General features: G+C 41.3%; 1 long non-coding RNA gene across 1 annotated transcript; it reads left to right on the top strand.

Annotated features, from left to right (window-relative positions):
* Positions 1-216: 216 nt before the first annotated feature.
* On the top strand, positions 217-2,830 carry LOC120221639. Its single transcript, XR_005525851.1, has 3 exons — positions 217-306; positions 638-847; positions 2,602-2,830. It is a non-coding gene; the product is annotated as an uncharacterized LOC120221639 (long non-coding RNA).
* Positions 2,831-8,645: the final 5,815 nt, after the last annotated feature.

Genomic DNA, 8,645 nt, shown 5'->3' with positions numbered 1-8,645 from the left:
AACTGAAAACGAATAAGGCAATAGCATCTAGCTCGTGGTATCTTACTGAGTATTAAGGGAGACAGTACATGTGAAAGACCTAGCAGAAAGTGCTCTGTAAACATCTCCTTCCATTACTGTTTCATATTATTATTGATATCTATAGGGGGAAATGTTTTAAGTAACGAAGAGCACAAAACATATTGATTTTTTTTTGTAACTTTCCACATCCAGGCTCCTCACTAGCCATCAGCATCCTTTCCATCTGAAATTTCACTGGAAATCTGAATGAACTTCCTCTGCACAAATTACTCAGTCTTAACTGAGGTAAATTAAATGAAGATCCCTGGTCAGAATGATGAGTGTCTGTCTGGCATAATTACTGCTTTTCACTGCTTGGCAACTTTCTTTTCATCTTTCAAAGATGTCAAGAGTTCTTGCCAGTGGGGTTTAAAAATAGTCCTTGCTCTTTCTTTCCCGAAGGCTGAAACACTAAACACCTTAACAATGACATTCGACAGCAGCCTCCCCTAAAACCCTGGTGAGGAGCCCATGTTTCTGCCCAGACTGCCTGTCTGGGTGTGGTTCAGAATAACTAGGCTGGAGTTAAGGAAGCATTGATGCCAGAAATATTTATCGCATACCTCCTGCTTTCCAGACACTATGCTGCCCACTGAGGATACAGGAAGGAATCAAATGGACAGAGTCTACAGCTACCCTCATGGATCATATAGGCTAAGGATGTTGCCTGATGGCTAAGCCCAGGGGGTGTTTTAGTGCCTTGTTTACAGGATACTGGTCATCTCCCCAGATCATTTTCTCATTAGGACAGCACCATGGATGGAGTCTCCAGATAAGTATAAAAGGGGTGAGAGAACATTATTTGATTGGATACTGAGGTTTCTCTCAGTTTTTTATTCTTACCATGTATAGAGGACATTTTATGTTCGTGTAAAATAATTTAATGGCCAATTCATGTGCAATGGCACAACTGTACGCATTAGAGGAAGGAAGAGCCTTGTAAGGTCATATGATCACATACTGAGGCCCTAAATTGTTGGCTCATTTTATTCAGGCTTGTCTGTCATACTTGCTTCAAAATAGGATGTGGGGCACCTGGGTGGCTCAGTCAGTTAAGCATCTGAATTTGGTTTCGGTTCAGGTCATATCTCACACAGTTCATGGGTTCAAGCCCTGCATTGGGCTCTCTGTTGCCAGCACAGAGCCTGCTTTGGATCCTCTGTCTCCGTCTCTCCCTCTCTCTCTCTTTGCCCTCTCTATGCTTTCTCTCTCTCTCTCTCTTTCTCTCTCAAGAGTAAATACACATTAAAAAAATAGGATGGAAATATTTTAACATATAAGCTTTGGGATGTAGATTCATCAGCATCAATATCTTAATAGCTAGAGAATCCATGTACAGCATTGTTTTTACAAGCATTAATGCCATACTCACACTATGGCAGACACTGGCAGGATCTTGGAGACAGCAAGTGTCATTTCTCTGGGCTTGAGAGCAGTATAGTTCTGTAAATTTACATGATTGCAAAAACTTCTGTTAATGAGGTCCTATTCCCCATTCCCCCAAAATGCTGTGTTGGGATTGCAGTAAAAATTTAAGGAATCAATGGGCATACGAAGCCAGGCTTCTGCGTCTCATGATTTATCCTAACTTAATTCCATCAGAGGTGACCACAGTAGGCAGCTGCGGTAACATCCACTGTAATGCCTTTTACTTTAGTGGACATTGATTGAGCACATGAAATACCGTTAACAGCAGTGCACATTCACATGGATTGTCTCATTCCTTCTCAGCACATTCCTCTGAGGTCAGTACTACATTTGCTGCTATTTTATAGATGAGGATATCAGGGATCTAGAGTTAAAACACCCAGGATGAGGCCGTGAGACCATGAGGGACCTGGATATGTATTTGACCCCAAAGCCCACGCTTTAAACCCGCAACACCTGAGGATATGAGTGCATTGTCGATTTCTTTCTAGTTCCCACTTTTTGTCCATGGTTTGGATTCTCCATCTCTCTTTGCCCCTCCCCCATTCATGCATGCTCTCTTTCTGTCTCAAATAAATAAACTTATTAAAAAGATAGAAAATAATTAAAAGTCTAAATCAGAGTCCCTACTGGATATTCTTCTTGAAGCTTTCCCATGAAGCAGCATGCGTTCTCGTTCTCTGTTTTTCTGACTTTGGGAAATCTGGTGAATAAAATCCTCTGCATTTCTGCACTAACAGGTGTTTAACAATTTTATGTAATTGTCATTTAATCTTTGTAATAGCTCTAGGAATTATATGTTTTGTCCTTATTTTATGTTTATTTATTTTTGAGACAAAGAGAGAGAGAGAGAGACAGAATGTGAGCAGGGGAGGAGCAGAGAGAGAGGGAGACGCAGAATCTGAAGCAGGATCCAGGCTCTGAGCTGTCAGTACGGAGCCTGAAGCAGGGCATGAACCCAGGCACCACGAGATCATGACCTGAACTGACTGAGCCACCTAGGTGCCCCTGTCCTTATTTTATGATGAAAAAAAAAAAAAAAAGACTCAGAAAACATAATTATCCAGGTAACCACTGGGGGAGTTGTGTTAAAAGCCTTTGCTTTTTCCCCAGACTCTGCTGCTTTTCCTACCCCCATGTGCCTCCCATTCATCATAAAGGAAGAAAGGATTTTTCCTCAGCTAGTTGGCTGTTTCCTCAATGGAGTGCTGTTGAACAGTTTGGGCGAGGTGATTTGCTGTAAGGAACTGTCTTGGACATTGCTGGGAGCTTGGCATCCCTGGCCCCACCCACAAAATGCTGTTCCAGTCATTGTGACAACCAATAAATGTCCCTATGCATGTCTGCGGGTCACTTTTTAGGGAGGGGTAGTCCTTACTCCATGAAAAAGAAGAGATGATCGTTAGAGAGAAGTGGACAGATCAATGCTCATTTCTGCACTACTCAATTAACTGTAGGGCTGATATGAATATAGTAGCCTCCACTAATGTTAAAACAGTGTCATTAAGCAAAATGGTCAGGGAAGGACAGAAGATAGAAAAACAGAATATAGCCCTCCTTTCCCCCAATTTAACACATAGGACCTATGGAAGGCCCAGAGTACAAGGTCATTCTCACCTTGGAATTAAGCTGTGGGTAGAATCTAAGGTGGCAGGGAGCAAGGCCTGGAAGTGGTGTTCTGGGAAGCAGCAAGAAGGGAGGAGCCAGCATGCAGTGGTGGAAAAGTCACTGGGGAAAGGGAAGAAGGGTTGTGATCTAGTTTTTGCTTGGTTGCAAGTCACTGCGTAATCTTGAGTACTCTCCTCTGACCTGCAGAATGAGAGAAGTGCATCCGGGGATCGCTAAGAGTCTTCTTAGCCATGTTTCTTAGTTTAGGGAGCTTGGGGGGCAGGAGATCAGAAATGCTGGTCATTTTGTTTACTGAGAGTTCTTAATACTTTGGTTGTTGTGTACAGTTTAGCCCGCTAATGACTTCCATATTTCCCAGCTGCTTCAGTCTGAATCATCTTTATCCCTTAGGAGGAAGGAAAGTCCAAGTCCACGATTTGATTCTATTCAGAAACCATAACCCTCCGGCCCAGGCTCAGGGCCTGTGCTGTACTATTTATTCCTGCTGGCAAGTCACAGGCTCTGGGTTAGGGAGATACATGATCTTAAATGTTAGCAGAGTCAGATGTGCTTAATGGAAACAGTCTGGCTAACTCGCAACAGATTCTCAGCCCTCTTGGCTGTCCTCCAGAAATCATGTCTGGTAGGATTTCTGCAACAGATCTGATAGTTGCTGACTTAGAAACGTGTAAGCTGTTTGTGAATTCATGGTGAATGGTCCTAATTCCAGACACAAATTCCCATTGACAGTAAGAGACTAGAAATGTACAGAAAATGCATTGAAAGCTTATTTGTGAAGTCTCTGTGTGTGTATGTGTGTGTGTGCGTGTGTGTGCATGCACGTGTGAGAGAGAGAGAAGGAGAAATATGAAAATAAGTTAGGTTGGTAGAGGTTAGATACCTTCTGAGTGGAATATTTTGTCAAGATATCTACATAGGGAAGGAATAGACTAGAATGATGAGATCTAATCATTTTTCAACACAGAATATAACTTAACCTCCCAAGACATAACCAAAACATAGCACGCTCTACCACAAGGCCAGTATGCAATTTTTGAAAATTGAGAGAAACAGGGCAGGTAGACATAAGACATAGGAAAGTTGATAAAATTTACTAGAATTTGCAGATTGGTTTCGTTTATTTTGGTTCTAGAACATCAGGGAAGCTTTTTGGCAAATTATCAGATTATTTTCTAAGGATTTTTCTCCATTTTCAAGCACTTAATGATTTTTGTGTTTTTCACTATTCACTACATATTTCATAGAGCCTGACCGTATCCCAGATGGAACGCATGCTACTACACACTCTCATATGAATGAATGAGTGCATGTGTGTGTGGGTACAAAGGATAATTTGTAGAATTAGGAAGGTAGTTGGGAAATGGTTATTTTAAAGTCTTTTGCAGATTTGCTACTTTTTTACTAAGAGACAATTTCCAAACAGCAGAAGAATAATAATATTAATACCTAATAAGGGACGTGTGCCTTATCACTTTTTGGTCAGTTTTCTGCAGTTAACTTCTTTCCAGAAACAACTTCTTAGGATGGGCAGATGCATGGATATAGTTGTGTAGACAAAAGCATTGTTACTTCTTTGAAGACTAACTAGAGTTTGAAGAGACATCTTAATTCTTGGCATGAGTCTAGAGAAATGAAATCGTGAGGGTCAGCTCTTAGATGGGTGATGTTGGTCAGTTAATTTTGGAACTAGAACTTAACTGGCCTTGCTGGTAGAACATTTCTTCTCAGCTTGTGTGTGTGAAGACTGTGTTATTAGCCTTCAGAAGTGTGTTAGCCTCTGCAGATGACAGGTTGGCAATAAACACATTTATGGAGTATTATGTTAGTAACATCTAAATGGAACTTTAATGCTTGAAGGACTCAAAATAACTTCTATTGTTTAATCAACTGATACATTGTACACAGACCTGTTACTCTTGAGTCAGTACAAAAAAGCCCAGTAAATTTAAAAACAACAAATCAGGAATCAAATTACTTGAGGGTCTTAATACTTATTCTGGTTACCTAATGTCTGCACCAACAATTCCTAACTGTAATGGCTTAGGATAACTTGCTATTTTCTGTCATCATTCTGTGGGTTGACTGTGACTTAAAGAGGACCCTGTCTTACATGGCATCAACTGGATGGTTTGCTCTTGTGTTTGTCCCATCTAAAGGCTTGACCAGGTGACTCACTCACATGGCTGGCAGTTGATTGTGGCCATCGGCTGGGAGTTTAGCTGGGACTGTCCACTGAAGTACCTACATGTATTCGAGTGGCCTCTCCATGTGGCTTGAGCTTCCCACAGCCCATGGGGGTTGGGTTCCCGAATTGCTTCCTAAGAGCTAGCATTCCAAGAAAGAGTAGCTAGCTGTGAGTCTCCTTCTGATCTTGCCCTTTACCTCCCAGAATGTCACCTTTGCTGCATTATATTGGTCAAAGGCAATTCAGAAAGGCTGACCTAAATTTAAGGGGAAGGGAATTAGATTCCACTCCATGATGGGGAAGTGGCAAGGTGGTGCTGTAGCAGAAAATGCAGAATGGGAGATATTGTGGGCATCTATGGAAAATACAGTTTGTCATAATGCTTTTAACTCAGTACGTAGTTGTTTTATGCGTAGGAATGAAGTCTTTATTTCCAAATAATCACATGATTACTGTTAAGACCTTCTTGAAAAAAGGATAATGATAAAAAGATGTAATCCAGCAAGATAAGAACAGAAGGGTGGTGTCTTCTGGCATCATGCTGACTGGGTTTGAATCCAGATTTCACTCCCCTAAGGCCTGTGGGACATTGGTCAGTACAGCTATGTAATTTGTGCGGCTCAGGGCAAAATGAGTGACTGTTCAAAACTTAGCAAGAATTTTAATTTAATGGCATCTGATCATTAAACCAAGCATGAGGTCCTTTTCAATGCAAGGCTTTTTGTGACTGCACAGGTTACTTACCTATGAGGCACCCTTCAAGGTACATAACTTCTCTGAGCTTCACTCATATCTTCAAATTAAAGAAAACTTGAAATGATGTTATGTAACAGTATTTATTAAGCTTATCAATATGCTTTCCAAGCTTATTAATAAGCTCATAGAAGGTGCTTAATAAATAAAAGTATTAAAAGGTAGTAGCAGTAGTAGTTGAATTAAAACATAAATGGGAATTTATTCGGGGGGCTTATGGCAAGAGTTTCTTCTTTTAATTTCCTGCTCAAAGAAATAAGAGCTTTTTGCAGGCCACATGCATACCCAGAATCTATCCTTGAGTAGAAAATATATGAAATTTAGAGAAGTGCTCGACACATGCTTAATCGTTCCCCTTATAATATTTGCAATCATAAAAACATCTACTCTGATGCTTTCCACCTTCAGTAGAATTTCTTTTCCATGGAGTACCATAGACAAGTATGTTTCCAGGTTTCAAATTTAGACATTTTAGTTACTTGAACTATTGAAAAGAATGTTTTATCTCAAAGGCAGAAATTGTATATTTCTCTTTAATATTTAACAGCCGAAGTGATTTAAGCTCAAATGTCATCTTCAAACCCTAAAAACACCTTTGGGGAGAGACAACATTAAAACTTTTAAGTCCTAAAGGACACCTTAAAAAGTCATGAGTTAATGAAAACAGAACCGTTCATTTTCTGGAAACAATTTCTTTGACAGATTTTCCTTACCTGGAAAACTGTTGAGAAGTCATAGCTGAGAGGTGAGATATCTGTGTATCTTCATTTTCCTAGTGAGTTATCAAGACAATATTTCAGACAAAATAACTGAAAATATAATATTTTATTCAAATTTAAGTATTAGATGGGAGGTGATAGACCCTATGAGGTGACTGTATTTCTTCCCATTTCAGAGTTGTTCTCTCTGCTCCCCTCTCCTCTCTACCTACCCTCTTGTAATTTATCTAAATTATCCCTAAAATAAGAGTATCAGATGTTTCTTTGGTGATATGAGCCCTAATTCATAATAGTACTGTCAAAATCTGGCCAAGAATCCATGTATCAGTCTTCTGCCTTGTGCTCAGGAAGACTCAGAGGACAAATACCTCCGTGAAGTGAATTGTGAGGATTTTGAAGGAACTTCCTACCCAGTTCATGGAGGATCAGATTCTCCTAGTAAAATGCCCAACCCTCAGAGGCACTAAGCTGATAAACTCTGGGTAGATAAGGATGTGCTCCCCCATGCAGGGTCAGGGTCTGTATGACTAACCTTATCCTTTATGGAGTTGACTACAGAAGATCTGAGCTGGGGCAAACCAAAGGGCATTAAAGTGCTCTCATCATCACCAAAAAAGATTCCTGTGTCCTTTTGTATTACCTCAGAGCCTAGCTCCACATTATTCATTGATGCGATCTGGGACCCCAAAGTCTGTCTTCTCTATTGATGGTCCCTATATCTGTTGCCTGCTTTCCCTGGAGCTCTGCTAGTGGTCTGTGCCCTCTAGTGCCTGACATTGCCTGTATCCTTGTACCTATGGACATCATACCCACATCTGCCTCATGTACCTGCAGTTTTTGCCTCATACCACAACCTACTGACCTGACCTCAACTACAACACCTAGTCGTTTCCCCCGCAGACTAGTGAGAGCTTTATTTATTTATTTATTTTTATTTATTTCTAGGGGAGAGAGAGAGAGAGAGAGAGAGCGTGAGCAGGGTAGGGTCAGAGAGAGAGGGAGACACAGACTCTGAAACAGCCTCCAGGCTCTGAGCTGGCAGTCAGCACAGAGCCCGAAGCGGGGCTCGAACCCACGAACCGCGAGATCATGACCTAAGCGAAAGCCGGATGCTTAACCGACTAAGCCACCCAGGCGCCCCTAGTGAGAGCTTTTTATTTCCATATACACTTGGCCAGGTAAATTATTCCTCTAAGGACCTATTATAGGTTGGACTGTGTTCTCCTCACATTCATACACTCAAGTACCAATCCCCAGTGCCTTAGAATGTGGCCTTCTTTGAATATAAGGTGTTTGTGGAGATAATCAAGTTAGAAAGAGATCATTAGGTTGGGCTGTAATCCAGGCTGACTGGTGTCCTTTAAGAAAGGGGGAAATGTGGAGACAGACTAATAAACAGGAAGAACACCATGAGCACATGCACCTGTACACAGAAGGACCTGGAACAGATCCTTCTTCACTGCTTGTAGAAGGACCAACCCTGCGAACACCTTGATCTTAGACTTCTAGCATCCAGAACCGTAAGACAAGATGGTTTTATTGCATAGGTTGCCTAGTTTGTGGTACTTCATTATGGCAGCCCCAACAAACAAATTGGGGACCCCTTCCTACACAACCTTCAACTCCTTTTCTCAGCTCTTCCACAGCATTCAAAGGTTCAAAGCCTGTGAATAATTGCTCTTTCTATGCCAGGGATCAGGTCGACATCCACAAGGTAAGCTTTATTTCTGGGTCTGCAGGGTGCAGTTTTCTGAAGCATGTTTGGCCTGTTCCTTGCAGAACTCTTGGCTTTCGTGAAACCCGTGTTTCTGAAAGGGCTCCTGGACTGATGTCTACATCTCTAGTTATACATCCAGCTCGACCCTTTCTTT

Source organism: Hyaena hyaena, unplaced genomic scaffold (genome assembly GCF_003009895.1).
Source record: "Hyaena hyaena isolate Hyena2069 unplaced genomic scaffold, ASM300989v1 scaffold_794, whole genome shotgun sequence".
NCBI classification, from domain to species: Eukaryota; Metazoa; Chordata; class Mammalia; order Carnivora; family Hyaenidae; genus Hyaena; species Hyaena hyaena.
This window is presented reverse-complemented; position numbering and strand designations above follow the sequence as displayed.